Here is a 21443-nt window from a genome sequence, read left to right as displayed (position 1 = left end):
AATCTTATGATCTGTTTTCAAACTAAAAAAGCTTAAGTACTTTCATATTTCAATTGTTTTCTTAAGAAAATAATTTCCATCAATTTTACAATGCCTTCTCCAGAAACAGAAACTATCAAGCAAATCTTATACTCCTTGCTTAGTGTGGAACAACCTTTATGGCATTTTGCTGATTTTTCCTTATACAATTTCTACTTTAAAGGATTTATCTGCTTCTATTTGTTGCAAACAATTTTATTTTCATATGTATGATTATATACTTAGTGATGATTGAAATTTTGGGGGGGGATGACTGGTTTCTGAGTAATCAAAGTAACAAAAATGTGGGAGAGAAGGACTGAGGTATGTCTTGGTTTCCTTTCTTTTATTCTTGCCAGGATAAGAATGCTGGCCATACTATTAAACATAATTGTAAAAATATTAACAGTGATCATAAAAGTAAGAAATAGATCAAAAATAATGTAATAAAAAATGAATAGAACTCAAGGAAATAAGAGAGTTTTGGCTTGCCACTGTAGTTATTCATGTCCAGCAAACAGGGAAAATGGCTGAACTGTGGGAGCAAAGGTTATTTTAGTTAATTAAATGTACACCTGTTTAATGTGTTCATTAGAGCAAGTGTATTATTTGGCTAATCATTACACTATTTTTTAAATCTGTACAGTGCAAACATTTGTGAAAATCAGTGGTATAAGACATCGGCAGGAGAATATACTTAGAGTGTTTAGCACTATAGAAAGAGCATGAGTTTCTCTGTCATACTGAATGTTATTTCTCACTGACTTTTCCTTTTTAAACATGAAGAGAATATACAGCAGATATAGCAACTGTCAGGGATATTGCTCCCCGTTATTCTCTGCTCCTCAAAAATATGAACTGCATCTTTGCAAAAGTTGCTGTATACATATTATAGTTTATTGATATAGTTCAGGCAGATAGCCAAGATGTATGATATTTGGCTTACAGGGAATTACAAAAGAAACAACAACAAACAGAAAAAACAGAAGTCTATTTGATATTTTCCTCTTCAATGTGACCTGAGATTCATCAGGAATTAGTGCCAAGATCTCCATGCAGAGATCTCAATTATGACTCCTTACCATACTTGTATTTCTCATTCCACTACACTTCACAGTGCCTAAGTATAAAAATTATATATATTCACACTAACTTAGAGAAAATAAGAAGACTTCCATTTATCTTCTAATATCCATGGATAATTCCTTTTGTTGCCCAGATAATTCTCAGATGTTTCATTCTGCTTTTTCCAGCAGTGATTCCTAGGGAATAAGCCAGATGCCGTCTTGAACCCAGTATGTTTTTCTGACTCAGATTCATATAAGGAATAAGACTTAATGAGGACCATGTTTTGTTGTTGTTGTGGTTGTTGTTTTTTGGGTGTTTTTTGTCTAAGAAGACTATAAGATACATGTCTAATCTCATAAAGACTTGAACAGGGGTCTGGATTGTATATAACCTGATTCATTCAATAATCTGCTTGCATGTGTAAGAACTATTAAATATAATTTTACAAATTCAAACAACATGCTTGGTATGTGCAAACACATTTTATGTTTATGTGTGAAAGTCTAAGGTATATGCACTGTAAAATCTCTGCAAATGTGCAAAACATGCAATAGTTTTACTCAAAACTCTGTGACAGAAGCATCAATAATTACTCTTATGTTACCATTTGAACTGCAGCAGGAAATTGTGAAAGAGGTTCCAAAATTGTTAGGAGTTTAATTGTAATTGTATGTATTTGAATTTTAAATATGCTTATTGATCTGAATCATGAGTTTTATTAGGGCCAGACTGGAACATTTAATTGCAGTAAATGGAGACTGTCCCTATCATGTTTGCAGAAAAGTCCCTTAACCCAAGCAGGTAGCAGCTGCTTCTACTACTGCTGGATACAACCTGTTCTGCTCCATCAGTTCTTATGCCTGTAGGAGTCAATCACTGCTTGATGGTGCTCTCCTTTTTCATCCCTTCCCCCAGAGAACTACTGATGCAAAGTATTCACTGAAATTGTGAACACTAGTAACAGCGTCAGTTTAGAAAACAATCGGAATCAGGAAGAATCTATCTTCCTGTAGAATGAAAATTCAAACCACACAGACAAAATTTATGGTTTAAAGAAACAAATACCAAAAAACACTATATTAATTCAGATTATTATTATTATTTTAAGTAGTAAAGCGTTTTGTTGTTGTTGTTGTTGTTGTTGTTTTCCTGAAGCATTTCTATTTCATTAAAGATAAGATATCTAGATTTCCCGGTTAAAATGTGCTGTGAAGCAGACTTTGCCTTGTGGTCAAAGGGTACAAGATGTCTTGTGCCATGCTGATGACAATCAAAAGCTTTAATTCTTGTAAGAAAATAATTGGAGACATCCACAATAGAGCCAGAAAGTCAAATAAAAAGTTTAACTTAACAGTTTTATCCTCAGCTTTCAGTCACTGAACAATACTGTGAAATAACTATTCTACATTCAAGTTACAATGTGAGAGTCTACAATTCTGATTGAGATAATTTGCTATTGTAGAGTAAGTTTGGCAATACTCACAGGGATAAACAAAAAATGGGAAGAGCATATTCCTGGCAGACAGGAAATAAACCTTCATGAGAAACAAAGATAACTCCCTATCTAAACTAGACTTTTGAAAGAACTGTACAGAAAGATGCAGTATGTGGTGCATGGAGTAATAAAATGCTCATAAATCTTTCTTCAATGCCACCTATCCTTATTATTCCCAATTTTAATTTAAAGTTCTTTGAGTATGGATGGAACACTTTTCACTGCTTAGTTTTTCTCACTATTGCCTTTAACTGAGGTTGCTCTTGGGGCAGGCTCTTCAGCTTGACAAATTTCAAAGTATACTTTTTAAACTGGTGAACTTTACTCATACTATAGCTGGCTTTCCTATTATTACATATGAAATATGATGGGCAATAATATTAAGAAGTATTTATCAACAATATACTTGAATACAAGTAAATTCAGAAAGAAAAAAAAAACAGAAAATATATGAGAAAAAAATGAAAACAAAAGATGTAAATGGAGTCTGGATACCGATTATGATCTTAATCTCTTAATTGGCTCTGAAAATAACTGTGGGCATATATTACTTTTGACTCTTGTTTGGCTAATCCAAAAAGAATTAGACTTATAATAGCTTTTTGATAAGGCAGAACTAGGAAAGTTATGAGAAATAAACTAGATTGTCCATGATGTGGAATGTTGGTGCTGCAGTTAATTAGTCTGTTTTCAGACTCAAACACATCACAGTGATATTAGGTGCCTCCTATTGCAACATTCAAAATGGCAGTTCGTTAGAAACACAAGGCAATTTTACCTATCATATAAAATTTCTTGTTATCTTAAGAACCTTAATACATTCTGACAATCTGTCATCAAGCAATCTAGTTTTCAAGATAGCTTTTCTGTCTTAAGCCTTCACAGCAGCTGGAGTCCTATAGAAGGAACATCCACTGCCATGAAATCACTGTTCTTCCTTTTAATGTACTCCACAGGTTACCAGCATGAAAAGCAGTTACACTTTTTCTCTTTGAGAAAGAGACTGATTGAACTATCACATACCTTTGGTACAATGAAAAACCTGATTAAAAAGGACCTGCTACATCACTACTTAATTTGCACTGTGTTCACATTATGGAAATCAATATTGGAGAAGAAAAAATTGCTTTTACATATTTTTTATTATGCTTAAAATTAATCTAATTAAGAGCTAACTGAAGGAAATTTCTCATTTAGAAACATACATACATTTGTTTATTTATTTCTCATTCTGCAGTTCAGTAGCCTTGGGTTTCTTCCTTATGTACTGCTTTTGAACAATACTTCAAAGAGTCTGTTGAATTTAGCTCCAAACTGAGAGACTTAAATTTTACTTCCTACATATGAACTAGGAATTAAAATTCTCAGGACAGTTAATTACATAGTCAAGGCAGTAAAGAAAATGTGTTAACATACTCAGCTCACTATAAAGTAGATATATATGTGGAGTCAGCTCACTGGTTCTCAGTTCAATAGATCACACAAAGGCGAGAGTCACGAAATTGAAAATTCACAGGGGATTGGAAGGGATCTCTGGAGATCATCGAGTACAACTCCCTGCTAAAGCAAGTTCCCTACAGTAAGTTGCAGAGGAAATCATCCAGGTGGGTCTTGAATATCTCTGGAGAAGGGAACATCACAACCTTTAAAGACAGCCCTTTCCAGTGCTTTGTCACTCTGATACTAAAGTTCTTCCTTGTGTTAGTATGGAACTTTCTGTGTTCCAATTTCTGCCCTCTGCCTTTTGTTCTATTGCTGCTCACATTTGAAAAGAGTCTGCACCATAGATTTCCTGAACTTCTTCCACCTCCCTCAGCATTTGTGGGTGCATTCTTCTGGGGCCCATGAATTTGTGTGTCAGGTTTGCCTAGATGGTCTCTGACCAGATCCTCCTCTACCAAGGGGAAGTCTTCCCTTCCCCAGACTCTGTCTCTTACCTCCAGGGTCTGGGATTCCCAAGAGTCAGTTTTAGCAGTAATGACTGATGCATTATTTCAGGTATCTTATGATGTCTGAGTCATCTTCGAGGGCTTGTAAATATAGTAGAGGACCTGTAGAACAGCTACATTTATGTGGCAGATGGAGACCAGATAGAAATCCCTAGATCATGTGCAATAACAAACATCTCCGAAGTGCACCAGTAAAGTATCATTTAAATCAGTGGCATGCAAGACTTTAATTTTCATAGTAATTGGGTTGAGCAATAGACTGAAATGATATGATACCAAAAAATATAATTCAGAGTTTTTGTTTAAAAGGATTATTTTTTATATATTGCATCCTTGATATGTGACAACAGTAGCAGAATTTTGTTTTTTTAATAGCTCTGCATTTATTGACCAAAAACATGTTATTAAGGGCACCCTGTCATTTCTGAAAATAACATTTATGATAATATAAAAGTATTTTAGCTTTCTTGAAGTTCCTGTTTAAGTACCGGAAGGCTGCAATAAGGTCTTCCTGAAGCATTCTCTTCTCCAGTCTGAACTACTCCAACTCTTTCAGCCTGCCTTCATAGGAGAGATGCTCCAGCCTTCTGAGCATCTTCATGGCCCTCCTCAGTACTCATTCCAGCAATTCCATGTCCTTCTTGTACCAGGGACTCCAGAGCTCAATGCAATACTCCAGGTCGGGTCTCACAAGAGTGGAATAGATTGAAAGTACCTTCCTTGACTATTTTCCTTGACTTGCTGGCCATACTTCTTTTGATGCAGTTAGTTTTCTGGGCTGCAAGTGTGTATTCCTGGGATACGTTCAGTTTCTCATCAACCAACATCTCTTCTCCTCAGGATTGCTATCAGTCTCATCCCCATGTCTGCTTGCAATTGCCCAAGCTGAATGCAGAATCTTGTACTTCACCTTACTGAACTCCAAGAGGTTCACATGGGTTCACCTCTCAAGCTTATTAAAGTCTCTCTGCATGGTGTCCCTTCCCTCTATCGTGTCAGCACTTGCTAAGGGTGCACTCAATTGCACTGTCCATGTCACTGACAAAGGTGTTAAATATTGCCAGAGAAATATGATTATTTCTGTCACTGAGTATAGAAAAGATCTTGTTTTGTTTGTTTGTTTGGTTGGTTGGTTGGCTGGTTTAGCTCAGATATTGATATTAGTGCTAAGAGAACATTAAATTACTTCAAAAATACATACAAACAGCATTTCCATAATAAGCAGTAAGTAGTTTTTAACAGTAGGAAATATGCTATTGTTACACTATTAAAAAAACAAAACAAAACAAAACAAAAAAACTCTGAATCTAATTATCTTTTCAGAGTATTTTCCTACACTTTATCAATTACTTATAATGCAGTTAGAAGATTTGTAGGGGTCTAAGTGATCAGGTCAACCTGAACTCCAGTGCTTTATTTGTAAATACCTCCCAGAACACATGGAAATTTTCACACGTGATTATTTATCAATGAATTCTTCCACTTCTTCTCAATTGTCTCTCTCTCTCTCTCTCTCGCTTATTTTTTTTTCCCTTTGAGATAGTGATATATTTCTCTACCAGTGAAAATTCTCCTTATCATTTTGCAAATAGAGCAATTCTTAATCAGTTAGTACATGTCTATTGAGCCATATGGCTTTCCATATGGCATTTCTTTTGATGATTGTGCCATATTCGACCTCTTACCCATGTGCAGGTTTGTGTAATCAAGTGTTTTATCTTTAATTTCGTGCGCTGATGTGTAGAAGATACCTTTGAGTGCATTAACAAATTTCTCTTTTATTGGTCTATCATTAGCTTGGAGAATAGCATGTTCACACATTCTCTAATTGAATAGTTAATTGATCTAAGAGAAGGTATGGCAACATATAATGTCTTTTGTCACAAATAGTAGGAAAATCTTGTCTTTGGTACTGCACATTTTATTGCCATAAAGAAGCAAAGTGAAATACATCTTGAGGAATTCAAAGAGAGAAATTGGAGAATAATAGAAGAAAAAAATAATAATAATTAAAAAAAAAACTTAAAAACCACCCTGGGGGGGTGGGGGAGAGAAAAAAAAAAAACAATAAAAACAAAAAAAAAATGGGAGGGACATTTTTGAATTCTATTATTGTTCATCTGATTCAAGAATATAATAAAATGAGAAAACTACTTGTCTAGAATGCTGTAAGCAGATGGGATTTTATTTATCTATTTTTACTTCAAAGAATCACTCCAACTTCTAACAAGGCTTTAATAGATAAATATATCTGAAGATGCAAACCTCAACATCAAATATTTAAGATTAACTGAGATTCATTACTTACTTGATATAAGTAGATGCAGCTACGATTTTATATACAGCATTTTTCTATCTGTTGACAGAAATAAAGGGAATTTGCCATTTTATATAACACTAGATGCAATTATGGAATATCAAATGAATAAGCATATGTAAGTATGAACTGAACCTTTGGCTTGTATCTTGTATCACTTAAGTGTTAGCTATCTAGTACATCTTTTCATATGGGATATTTGACTCACTTTTATGTGGCCTTCATGTTAATAAAGTGCACTTTTATTTCTGTTATAGAAAAGTGATTATTTCTTTGCTTTCACCTATGTTTATTTGCAAGGAAAAATAGCTGTCTGTGTTCTAAAGAAAAATGAAGCTTATTGGCAATGTAATATTTTTCATAGTTTCCCAATATTGGATGAAATTATCATTAGAAAAATCTTCCTAATGTTGAAAAGGAAACAGGAAAAAGATCATCACTATTAATATTTCTCTGTGAATCTGTAGTAATTTGACCACTTACAAGGAAAGTGAAAGAGTTAAGCATGACTCAGGGCATCACAGTTTGTTTTTGAGGATACAAAATACAATGTGTTCTTGGTCTAAGCTTATTTCCAGAGTTTGAATACAAAAAACAAATTCCAGTTCTAGAAACACATCAACATTTTGAAAATAGATTTTAAATAATTGCTTAAAAATTAACTTATTAGGTCTACTGTGAAGCAAGGAAGTTAGAATTTTGCAAAAGGAGTAAAAACAAAAATCATACAAAATTATAAAATAAATTTAGAAAGACTTTGTTTGGAAATATTTGGAAAACCTCACACACATGAACACTTTGTAAAGCTGACTTTTTTATCCATGTAAAAGGGAAAATAAATGAATAAATCCATATACATATCAACAATATTATAGACGGAGCTTGAGAGTTTTCTTTATTTTTATAGTGTTTTGTATTTATCTGATTATAATCTCTACATAATTTACAAAAACATTCAAAAAAAAAAAGAGCGGGCACAAGTAAAAGCCTTCCAATGTATATAAAAGTTTATATATTGTAAAAAAATGGTATGTCCAATAACAGTGGTAGAAGAAGCAGCATTTCTATTATGACAAATATCATTCAGTCCTTGCTTTGCAGTACTAAAATGTGCAGCAGATAGTGCCTACCAGTATTCTCTACCATGTAGCTGTATGAACGGCGAGTAAAAGGAAGATTATAATCTTTTAAAATTTACAAAAAATATGGGGGGGGAAAGGGGGGGACAAAAAAAGGAGAGAGAACTTCTGATATTACTTTCTGTGAAAGAAAAAGAAGCTAAAATTAATTAATTATTTAATTAATTAACTACATTGCTTAAACTATTCTATTTAGTAGGCTCTGTATCTCATGTTATCTTTCATTAGAAAAATAGTATCAAGTTGCAAGAAAATTTCAAAATACTGCAAATATAGTTTACAGGTTGGCTGTGAGCCAGCAGTGTGCCCTTGTGGCCAAGGAGGCCAATGGTATCCTTTGGAACATTTAAAAGAATGTGGTCAGCAGGTCAAGTGAGGTATCCTCCTCCTCTACTCTGCCCAGGTGAGGACACATCTGGAGTACTGTTTCCAGTTCTGGGCTCCTCAGTTCAAGACAAGGAGCTTCAAGAGAGCATCCAGTGGAAGGTGTCTAAGTGTCATCACAAAGACGATGAGGGACCTGGAGCATCTCGTTATGAGGAAAGACTGAGATACCTGGGACTGTTGAACCTGAAGAAGACTGAAGGAGGATCTTATCAATACATACAAGTATCTATTGGGTGGAAGACAAGTGGATGGAGTCAGGCTCCTTCCAGCTGGGCCTAGTGACATAACAAGAGGCAACATCCATGATGTGAAATATAAAAAGTTCCATACAGCCATGAGAAAAAATTTCTTTACTTTGAAGGTGACAGAGCACTGGATCAGGCTGCCCAGAGAGGTTGTGAAGTCTCCTTCTCTAGTGATATACAAAACACACCTGGATGCTTTCCTGGGCAACTTACTGTAGGGAACCTGCTTTAGAAGGAACATTGGATTAGATGATCTCTAGAGGTCTCTTCCAACCCCTACAATTTGGCAATTCTGTGATTCTCTGATAATATACAGAACTGGAATTTGTGTGCATTGACTTGAGCAATAATTGCCTTATTTTCTTTCATAGAGAATTATTATTTATGGCAACAGAAAGACAAGTTCATTGTTCATGTATTTGTTTAAGGGACAAGAAAACATACTGGAACCCTTTTGCATTCTTTTCACACTGCTTCTAATTCTTCATATAATCACTTAATCAAATAGGGTGCTTAGTTATCCAAGATCTGAGGTCAGTTTTGTTAAAAATAAAATTAACCCTGTAGGGTATATAAGTGAGATCAGGTGCAAATACTAAAGATTCCATCTGAGTACACAGTTCTTTGTTTGCTTGTTTTTTCAGTGATTTCATTTGTTTGTTTATTTTCAGAGAAGTGGTGGACATTTTTTTATTTTTATTTTTTATTTGGTTTTTTTTGTTTGTTTCTTTGTCGTTATTTATTTATTTATTGTTTGCTATTCAAAACTAAACTTACATCTATTTTTGCTAAGAGGAAGAAATTAAAATGGCGACAGGAAAGCGAGAATAAGGCAGAATGAGGCAGAAAGGGAGCAGGTGGCACTGTAAATTTACAACCTTTTATTCAGTTTCTATCTAAAAAAGAACTGTCCTTACTGCAGTGCTTGCAGCCTGAAATGCACTCCATCATTCCACTCTGAAACTCTAATAAGTCCAGATGTGTGATGGCCTTCAGCACTAAATCAGACTGTACTTCTAACATGACCTTCCCCTAGGCATCTCAATAATATCTCTAGTTCTGACTTCCTATGCACAAATTAAATCAAGGTACTTCAGACATCTCTTCTTTAGCAATTTTACATATTGTCTGGAAAAATGGACATCAAAAATCTTTCAGTTTCTGACTTACCCTTTTCCCAACTTGGATTGTTATGGTAATTATGTGTTTATTCTTTAGATCTGAAAAGATAAAGGAATAAAATACAATAGGAAAAAAAAAAAAGAAAGAAAAAAAGGTACTGTGTATTCTAAGCATAGCAACTGAATAAATAGCATATAATCTTCAAAAAATTATTTTGTTGCATTTATAATCTCATATAAGATGAGGGAAAAAAAAAAAAAAAAGTGAGATAAAATAGCAATAGCACCCAATTCTTTCCACAAGCTCCTTGATTTGCTATATGTATATATATGTATATAGTTAGTGTTTACAATAAATAAATTAAAACTAAGCTCCAAGGGACTATGCATAGAGTTTTTGGTCAGTGTTCCCCTCAATGAGAAATAATTTTGGCCTACCCACTAAGTGTTTCCCAAAACTTCCAAAATTGAGGAATGGACAGAACACAAAGCTTGAGATGATGATGATCTCTGACTAGACTATTGTTTCTATCTCCACCAGAGTCAGCAGGAAACATTCTTATCACTTCAATTTAAAACAACTTTCCGTGTTTCAATTTGGTGCTTCAACTGATTTTAAAATTTTACTCAATAAATGGTGAAAGGAAGGCTTGCTTTCAGGAAATTTCAGTAAAATTTCAGTGGTTTTTGTTGTTTTAATTTAAGGATAGAATCGGTGATTAGAACAAAAACTCCTCCAAAAAAAATTTCCTTCAAAAACAAGTAGTTGAAGAGACCAATTCTGAGTTCAAAGTGTTCTAACTACATTGTGTTCTAGATTATTGGGGGGGAGGGGGGAGGGGGGGAGTGGGGGAAATCTTTACACCCTGGAGGCTGGAGTCTCAGTCATGAGATAGAAAACTGAAGACAAATTTATGGCAGTGAATTTACTCCATGTTACTACAACATGGGAATATTTCCTTCTGGAGAACAAACTTGAGCCCTTCCTCCCTCTCCTCCTACCCTTTACAGAACAAGAACTATCAGAAGGCTGATTGCTTGATCTTTCTCTTTTTGTCAAAAAAAAAAAAAAAAAAAAAAGTTAGTGCTAGAATTTGGGACAAAAAGCTCAGAAAAAGCTTTAGTCAGTCGACTAACATCTTGTTTCTGGTAAGGCACTTCAAAGGGTCTTTGTTTTACCTGACTGCAGAATGGGAATATTTATAAAACTTTACAGACATTTTTCTGTGGAAAAAAAGGTTTCTTGCTGCACTATTAATTGCTGCATAAGACTCTATAGCCAGTCAATATAATAATAGTTCCTAGTGCCTCTGAGTACCACCAGTCCTGTTTGTTTTTTCCTCTGGGGAGGTGGGGAGTTAGGTTGGCTGGTTTTGAATTATTATCTTTTTCTGTTTGTTTGTTTATTTTGTTTTGTTTTGTTTTAATTTACTTTTTCCAGGTCTTGCATCAAAAAGGCTTATAACTGTTACCCTAATTTCAAATTATGATGGCTAATTCTTTCTCAGATGTTACCTTTTCAGCCACTTGAATCATGTTCTTTAAACATCAATCATGAATTTACAGAATGTTAACCACTTCAGAAGCATATGGCTTTACATGTACAATTTTGTACATGCAAATACAATATAATGTGTGGTAAAGATACAGTATTTTTCATATTTTCATTCAAAGAAAATGCTGTCATCAAATACTGAAATATTATTGTAAATATGCTTTAGGTACATTGCAATATTAAACAGAAAAATTTAGCTTGATTTTCCCTGTACTCTAAAATTATTTCTGAAAATAGTGTATTATCAACAAACAAACATGACAGATTTATTAAATACAAGCGATGTATTAAAACACACACAAAAAAATATTTTTTAACTTAAAAGTAAATTAAAACCATACATTTTATGTGTGCACAGATGAGCCCAGTCTTAGCAAACAATAATTATAGAATCATAGAATGGCCTGGGTTGAAAAGGACCACAATGATCATTGAGCTTCAACCGCCCCCTCCCCCCCGCTATGTGCAGGGTTGCCAACCACTCAACCAGGCTGCCCAGAGCCACATCCTGCCTGGCCCTTAATGCCTCCAGGGATGGGGCATCCACAACCTCCTTGAGCAACCTGTTCCAGTATGTCACCACCATCTGTGTGAAGAGCTTTGTCCTAATATCTAACCTAAACCTCCCCTGTCTCAGTTTTAAGCCCATTCCTCCTTGTCCTATCACTATCCACCCTCATAAATGACCATTCCCCATCCTGTTTATATACTCCCTTCAAGTACTGGAAGGCCACAGTGAGGTCTCCCCAGAGCCTTCTCTTCTCCAAGCTAAACAAACCCAGTTCCCTCAACCTTTCCTCATAGGAGATGTGCTCCAGACCTCTGATCATCTTAGTGGCCTTCCTCTGGTCCCACTCCAAGAGCTCCATGTCCTTCCTGTACTGGGGGCCCCAGACTTGGACACAGTACTCCAGATGGGGCCTCACAAGAGCTGAGTAGAGGGGGACAATCACCTCCATCTCCCTCTTCCCCCAGTTTGTATAAATACCTGGGATTGCCCTGACCCAAGTGCAGCACTAGCTGCTTAATTTTCCTGGTCCAAACTGCTTTCTATCTTGACCTGATGAGCCATTTCAGTTACCTACCCAACCTCTAAATACTTGACATTTTCTTCATTAGGATTAGTTTTTCTGATTGCCACAATACAAGATAAACTGTTTTATTAAGAAAAAATGATGGTGTAGCCTCTCCATAATTGAATCTGGAAGATGTAGCTGCTTTCTTTAGAATGACATATTCAGAAAGCCAAATATTCAACCTCAAGGGAACAGTTTGCTGTGCCTGAGAGATTCAGGTTGCAGAAGTACTTCATTTTGCAGAAAATGTGAAGCTTTAGTCAAAACAAGCCTACTCACCTGATAAATAATCATGTCATACAGAAATAAATGTTTTTTTTGCTAAAAATGCTTTAAAAATGTGGTTTAGAGTACTAATTCAGAGAGAATGGGATAGGGAATGGTCCATTCATCACTCTCTGTTGTCTTACAAAGGTTACATTCCAAGACTATACTTCATGTGTTCTGTTGTTTGACTTTGTTTTCTCTTCTAAGAGATAAAGACTATAAAATAAAATAAAATAAAATAAAATAAAATAAAATAAAATAAAATAAAATAAAATACTTTAAGCAAGTGTTTAGAAAAAAAAAAAATCCTTATCTTAAAATGCAATTGGATATATTTTTTCCTAAGTATAGCTAAAACAAACACTTATTGTAGCATGCTTTTTTTTTTTTTTTTATGTAGGGAAGAATCAAGGACATCCAGACATTATTATCTATCTACCTCCTACATTCTCCACTCTTGGAAAAGCATGATGACACTGTCAATGACAGTAGTCAGTAAGAAACATGCAATAGAATCTTCATAAAATGAGAGAGCAAATTTTCTCTGATTTACATGTGAATACATCTACATGCAACAAATCTGGTTGCTTTATTTTCCATGTTATGTTGAGGAAAACATAAACAATTTCGCTATTCTGTTCTGGACTTCTTTATAATTTGCAGTAAATTTAAAACTTCACGAGTTTTAATAATATTCTGTTTTGCATGTTTTCTAGAATGTTTTTCCTTATAGAATTTGACAAGGACTGCTCCAAAAGTAATGTCTCCTATTTTATTATGCTGACTCACAACGTCAGAGGTGGCTGTTGGTGATATGGAAGTAGAGGGTGGACCTCCCTGCCAGTATTCCATTATATTTTGTTGCGTATGACAGATGGCAGCAGAGGCACAGTCTGACAAAATGACATCTAACGTGGAAGTGCATATGAAGCAAAGGTGTGTCATTGAATTCTTACATGCAGAAAAAAATGTTCGCTCTTTCTTATACATCTTATGCTTTCAGGTTGGATACCAGGAAAAGGCTCTTCACCAGGGGGTTGTCAGGCACTGGAACAGTCTCTGCAGGAAAATGATCATGGCACTGAGCTTGCCAGAGTTCAAGTGTCTAGTGTTTTTGAGTGATCCTGCGAGCAGTCATGAGTCTGATTCAACGATCCTTATGAGTTCCTTCCAACTTGGGATATTCTGCGGTTGTATGATTCTATGATTCTTTATAACAAACAATTTTGAAAGAGAAGACAATGTTGCTGTTTCACAACAGGACACCCTCTGGCTTTCTCTCAGAGAGGCTCCCCCTCTTCAGGACCCCTTCTGCCAGCACCTTGACATGGATACCTAATACACCTCCAAAATGTATAGCTCAGTAAAGACTTAAAGGAAGTTAACTGTGACACTAATTTAGTAACTTTCAATGTAGTCATATCTTCATTTTTCTAAAACTTTGTTTATTTATTAACATATACTTCACATATCTTCTCTTTAGAGAAAATCTGTTTTAAATGGAGCAGTCAGGAAATCTTTTCCCTCCAAGAAATTATAATAATTTTCATTTTGATACTAAAAAAAACCCACCACCACCACCACCAAAAAACATATTAAAAATAATAATAAAAAAATTGAATGTAGTAAGATATTACAAAAACATAAATTAAACTTTGGAATGCAGTAATAAATTTCTATTTTACAAAAAGTTTTCAAATAATGTGGCGAACCATTAGAAGATCAAGTTTTAATATTCCATATTGCATGTCAAACATTATACATTTGTCATACATTTGTATAAGATCTAAAAGTAGCTGGAATATAAAGCCTCTTGAAAAATGGGATGGTATGTATCTAAGGGTGATACAAACAGAAGGTAAAGAGCATAAACCTACGTCGACTCCATCTTGCCGATTACAGGTATTTTATCATATAATTCTTTACATAACAATCACTTTGAAAGGTACAAATCATAAAACAAACATATACCACCTTCCCCAAGTAAAAACTGAAAACAGTAGCCAAATATTTGAAATGCCAGCAATAGCATAAGTTCTTCAATTTTATACAGCTCATAGAGGGATTCATTAGGACAAATTAAAAGTAAGTATCTATGTAGAATTTATATATATATATATATATATAATGATTAATTTTTGTTTTGTTTTGTTTTGTTTTGGGTTTTTTGTTTGTTTGTTTGTTTTTGTTTTTTTTAGTAGTAGTATTGACATTAAACCACTCTATAAAGAACAGTCCTATTTGTGTTTAGGCATACTGCCTAATACATTTAAGCTTCTTAGTCCATCCCTCTTTTCCCGAGTTGATGTCATATTAGCACATTTTATGACTGTGTTTCATGCATGAATGTTCTTACTTGGAATGCAGAGTATTAACATTTCCTTATGACTATTCAGACTTTTGTCAATCTGGGGGATCACTGCACTCCTGACAGCTTCTACTTAGTTAACTTAATTTCCAGACCAGTATTTCATGCTCAGTGCTTTTACTGTCTTCATTTGATGTCTTCCTATGTCAAAACAATCAATTTCCAAATTCTCATTCCATGAAAATATATATTGATATTTTATCACAGAAACATAAGCAATATCAGTGCTTTTATTTTTCCATAATTTGGATATAGTTTTGATGAAACTGCTACTATTAGCAGATATATGACCTCAGAAGAGAGGAGATAGTGATTTATGTGAATTTTCATAATTTCTTTCTCTTACTTTTTTATTTTCTTTGGGGTTTGGATTATATTTTATTTGTTAACATATTTTCTTCTTCTTTTCTCTTTCTAGCTGAGAAGAGTGAAAAAAAATTATCCACTGAGGCACTGGAATTTACACTGCCCACTAATGCTGTTGTTACACAAATAGATTCATACTGGAACCAGACAACCAGCTTTTATGTAGTATTATCACAGTGCAAGTAGAGGCATTTTTATCTTCTTCCAGGGAGAAAATGTTATGGAATTCTTGTTTTAGATTCACTTGGCTAGAAGACGGGATACTCTTGCAGTACCAGAGGCATCCAAATGGAGCCAGATGTTCCTAATCTGAAGCTAATGTCAAATTGGTCTAAAATTTCAGCTGCATAATATCTTTGTATTACCAGCATCATATTTTTTTTGCTGAAGCTCAGTAACAAGTTATAATACTTCTTGTAGTAAAGGATGACTTATTCCTCACCTCATCTTTTTCCTAACTGCCTATATGAGAGAGGACAATACTAGGAACAGACTCCAGATCTTAACAACCTGGGTTTATGATAAATCCCAAGGAGCAGCGGTGAAAAGGGAATGTAGAATATTTTTCACCCACTTAATCATTCGTAGGGTCTACATTCACACAGTAAATATTTTGAGAATTGAATGACTTGGTAGGTTACTTCAGATGTAATAATCTTTCAAAATCTTTTAACTTAGCTGCATCCTTAGCTTTGATGTTCATGAAATAAGGATTTTTAACTCAATTTTCTGTTTTCATTTAAACATTTTTTATAGTGTATAGATGATTATAGCTTCTTAAAAGTTCATTTGTGCTTTAATAATCTGTACAAGTTCTTGGGATCTGTGTAGAAGGATCATGCTGTGACTATATTGACAAATAGTATTTTGTAGCTGAGAATGTAGTCTATCAAAAATGTTACTGTGCTTTTTCTATCTGTTGTAGTTTCATGGAAATAAATAGGAGGCATTACATTCTGAGCAACCTATGTTGAAAGTTGACTGAGGATATTTTTTTGAATGCTGAACATTTATTTTACTTTTCTATTGCTTAGTGTGGTATGAACTAAATTCATTAGCCAATGCACTGAACAGTACGCAAATAAAATGAAGTTCATTCAGCTGAAAGCTTTGGTTTAAAAATGCATCCAATGACAAACATATTATCTAACTTTATGCAATGCAGATTTAATTTGTATGTTTCTAACATGATTCAATCCATTGCTCTTTTTCTCTAATTGTTCTGAAAGTGCTGAATATTTTGAATATGAAATATTATAAATAAATACCATGTCATTTTAGTTATTCCTTGCTTGTATTAGTGAGAAAAGTAAGGCAATTTGACATAATCTGCCTGGAGATCTTACAGTGATTAAAGCAAAAAGCGTTTATAAAGAAACGTAATGAGATTTTTTTTAAGTGAACAAAACCAGTTTTTCATAATAGCATAAGAATTAAGATTTCACAGCATGATCCTTCAAAAAGTATTATAACTTGTTACTGAGCTTCAGCAAAAAATTGTGATGCTATAATACAGATATATTATGCAGCTGAAATTTTAGCTCACTGTCACCACTGCTGAAATGCACTACTGCCTCACTGTGCTCACATCCATTGTCGGGTCTCCATAAACATTCAGCAAGTGTCAATGAATGTCAATAGGTGCAATTTTTTCCTTGACAAGGGCTTCAGTGACACGTCTTTTCTTCATATGCACTTCCATGTCAGACACCATTTTTCAGACTGCCCCTTTGCTGCCATCTGTCATATGGCAACAAAATTTAATGGAATAGTGGGGGGAAGGCTTGACTTCTACTGCCATACCAACATCTGCCCTTAAAACCTTGACCAAAATAGTAAAATATAATAGAACAGTACAAAAAAGAATAGGGCTAACCAAAAGATAAAATGTATTGTTGAGAGCATTATTCCAGTCAGCCTATTGAATGCTGACAGGTGTAGAGCATCAACCACCTCTTTAGGAAGCCTGTTACAGTGTTTGACCATGCTCATGGTAAAGAATTTTTTTCCTAAAATCTAATCTGAACCTCCCCTGATGCAGCTTTGTGTTGTTCATATGTATTCTATCATTGATGACAAGGGAGAAGAGATTGTCACCTCCTTCACCTCTCCTCAGGAAGTTGAAAAGAGCAATGAGGTCACCTCTTAGGCTCCTTGTCTCCTGAGCCTCCCCTTCTCCAGGCTGAACAGTCACAGCTATCTCAATCTTTCCTCAAAGGAGTGATGATCATGACTGTGACCCTTTATTGGACTTTCTCTATTGTGTGCATGTCTCTCCTGCACTGCGTAACTGTACGTAGCACACCAGTGCTCAGTTGAAGGAAAGGATCAGATCTCTTGGCTCACTGACAATAGCAGCAAAGGCACACTGCAGGCTCATGTTTTCCTTGGTGTCCACACAAAACCCTAAGGTTCTTTTCTGAAAAGCTGCTTTCAAGCTAGGTGGCTCCAGAATGTACTGGTGCCTGAGGTTGCTCCTCCCCAGGATCAAGGTTTGCCATTTCTGTCTACTGAATTTAAGGAGGTTCCTGTCAGCCAATTTCTCCACCCACTTGAATTGCCTTTGGATGGTGACACAACCCTCTGGCATATCAGCTGCTTCTCCCAGTTTTGTGTTATCTGCAAACTTGCTGAGGGTACACTCTGCCCTGTCATCCAGATAATCTAATGATGTAGAACATCATTATATTCACTATTCATCCCTGAGGTGCACTGCTAATTTCCAGACTCCAATTAGGCTTTGTGCCACTGATCACCACCGGCTGGTTCTGGCTATTCAGTCAGTGTTCAATTCATCTCACTGTTTGCTCATCCTGCTCATATTTTATCAACTTCTTATGAAGACCTTGTAGGACAAAGTGCTGAAGTCCTTACAGGCCAGGTAGACTTCCTTCCCCTCATCTACCAAGTCAATCATTTTATCAGTTTGGTTAAGCATAATTTGTGTGTGTGTGTTTATCTATGCTGTTTATAGGCTAGTGTTGCCAGAAACTTGTGACATAGGAAATAATAGAAAAAAATAATTTGGGGAGACATCCCTGGAGGTCATCTGGTCTGATATCTAGTTCAAAGCCATATCAGCTTCAATGATGTATCAAGAGTTGTTGCTTGCTGCCTTCTTGCTAAGCTTTGATTATAAAATATCCAAGGATGGATTTATTATAAGCCTTTATAAAAAGCATTCTGGTCCATAGAACTCTCATTGTGAAGAATTGAAATTTCCTTTGTTGCAGCTTGGGCCTCTATTCTTGTACTCTCATCTGTGTCCCTCTATGATAAATCCTGCCCATGCTGAATATGGCTGGAATGAAGTTAACTTTCTTGAGAGCACATCATATAGTGCTGTATTTTGCATTCATGGTTATAACAGTATCGATGACATACTAGAGTTTTGGCTGTTTCTGAGAATGAATACTCATGTTGCCTGTCCTCTTTAATATCTTTATTGATGACCTGGATGAGGGCATTAAGTGCACCCTCAGTAAGTTTGCAGATGACACCAAGCTAGCTGTAAGTGTTGATCTGCCTGAGGGTAGCGAGGCCTTACAGAGGGATCTGGATAGGTTGGATAGCTGGGCTGAAGCCAGTGGGATGGGATTCAACAAGACCAAATGCCGGGTCCTGCACTTTGGCCGCAATAACCCCAGGCAACGCTACAGGCTTGGGGCAGAGTGGCTGGAAGACTGTGTAGAGGAAGTGGACCTGGGGGTGTTGATTGACGCTAGACTGAACATGAGCCAGCAGTGTGCCCAGGTGGCCAAGAAGGCCATTGGCATCCTGGCTTGTATCAGAAATAGTGTGGCCAGCAGGAACAGGGAAGTAATTATTCCCCTGTACTCAGCCCTGGTGAGGCCGCACCTCGAGTACTGTGTCCAGTTTTGGGCCCCTCACTGTAAGAAAGACATTGAGGCCCTGGAGCGTGTCCAGAGGAGGGCAACAAAGCTGGTGAGGGGTCTGGAGGGGTCTGGAGGGGTCTGGAGCACAGGCCTTATGAGGAGCGGCTGAAGGAGCTGGGATTGTTCAGTCTAGAGAAGATGAGGCTCAGGGGAGACCTTATTGCTCTCTATAACTACCTGAAGGGAGGTTGTAGTGAGCTGGGGGTCAGCCTCTTCTCTTGTGTGACTAGTGATAGAACGAGAGGGAATGGCTTCAAGCTGCGTCAGGGAAGGTTCAGGCTGGACGTTAGGAAATGCTACTTCTCTGAAAGGGTGGTCAGGCACTGGAATGGGCTGCCCAGAGAGGTAGTGGAGTCACCGAGCCTGGTAGTGTTTAAAGAGCGTTTGGATGTTGTGTTGAGGGACATGGTTTAGCGAGAACCATTGATGAAGGGCAGATGGTTGGACTGGATGATCCTGTGGGTCTTTTCCAACCTTAGTGATTCTATGATTCTATGATTCTATGTTGATGCCCAGCATCAAAGCTTTCTCCCTTAATAGCACCAAAGGCCAGGAGACTGGGTGTTGTCAACAGATGGGGAAGTAACCAGGACAGCTGATCCAAACTGACCAAAGGGATTACATACAGATTGGAACTAGGTGATCTTTAAGGTCCCTTCCAACCTATGCAGTTCTATGATTCTATGATTTTATGATAGACCATAATATATGATAATTAGAAATTAATGTTAAGATAAAGGAAGGAGTGGGTGGGCATTGGCAGTTAAGGCACTGGCAGTTAAGACATTTTCTAAAACAACTCCTATGCATATTGAGTTTCTGGAATTTTCCTGCTGATAGGAAGTAAGGTAATAAATATCTTAGTTTTCTTCCACATATGCCCTTTACTTCTCTTATTAAGCTGCCTTTATCTTAACCCATAATCTTGACCATTTTTTCTTTCTCCTCCTGCCCTATTGAGGAGCGAGAAAGAAACAGACTGGATAAGGGTCTTGCAGGCAGCCAAGATCCACCCACCACAAGGACTTTAGTCCTCCAGGTGGTGGAAGGCTATGACTAGGTCCCTCTTTAGCATTTTTAAATCTAATTAGAATAGAATAGAATAGAGTAGAATAGCGTAGCATAGCTTTGGTAACAGAGAGAAGAGATTAGAACTTCCTTCGCCACTCACCTTCTTTAGAAAGCTGTTGAGAGCACTAAGGTCACCTTTTATTCTCCTTTTCCTCAGACTAGACAGCCCGTGTGTCCTCACTCTCTCCTCATATGACATATTTTCCAGTCCTTTTCTTGGCACTCCCAGATCCCTTTCTGCTGAGATACTTGCTAGCCACTCATCTGCCAGTCTGTATACATGTGTGGCATTATTCCAGCTCAGCTGTAGAACCTGGCATTTTCCTGTGTTTAACTTCATGTCATTGGTGATTGCACAATGCTCCAGCCTATCTAGATCCCTCTGCAAGGTCTCTTATCCCTCCAGAAAGTCAGCAGAACCTCCCAGTTTAGTACCATCAGCAAACATGCTAAGGATGCATTCAACTCCATAATCTAGATCACTGATAAAAATGGATTGCCCCCAGAACTGAGCTCAAGGGAATGTGACTATTGACAGGCTGTCATCCAGATGAACCCCATTCATTACAACCCTCTGAGCTCTACCACTGAGCCAGTTCATCACTCAGCATAGCATGAACCTGTTTATCTCGCAGTTGGACAATTTATCTAGAAGGATGCTGCAAGGGACAGTAATCTAAACCTGTTATCTCAGCTTCTCCTTATATTATGTGTTCCAGCTTCCTAATCATCTTACGTATTGAGATGCCCACAGAGACAGTGTTCTAAGTAAGACATCAAAGTACCAAACAAACAGAAATAAATCCCTTTCCTTTATCTGTGACCTATGCTTTTGGTAATAAATATAAGTGGTCAGCTTTCATCGCCAGAAGGACATGCTGCTGACTCATGTCTGAGTCATAACCCAGTCTTTATTTGCAGAGACTGATCATTATGTCCGCCTTCAGTCTACATCATTACATGAAGTTACTCTAACCAATCTGCAGAACTTTGCATTTTCATTTGTTCACATAAAATAAAATAAATAAAATAAAATAAAATAAAATAAAATAAAATAAAATAATAAAGTGAGTGGAGAGGAAGAGGAAGAGGAAGAGGAAGAGGA

This window comes from Gallus gallus, chromosome 1, assembly GCF_016699485.2.
Source record: "Gallus gallus isolate bGalGal1 chromosome 1, bGalGal1.mat.broiler.GRCg7b, whole genome shotgun sequence".
Lineage (NCBI taxonomy): Eukaryota > Metazoa > Chordata > Aves > Galliformes > Phasianidae > Gallus > Gallus gallus.
This window is presented reverse-complemented; position numbering follows the sequence as displayed.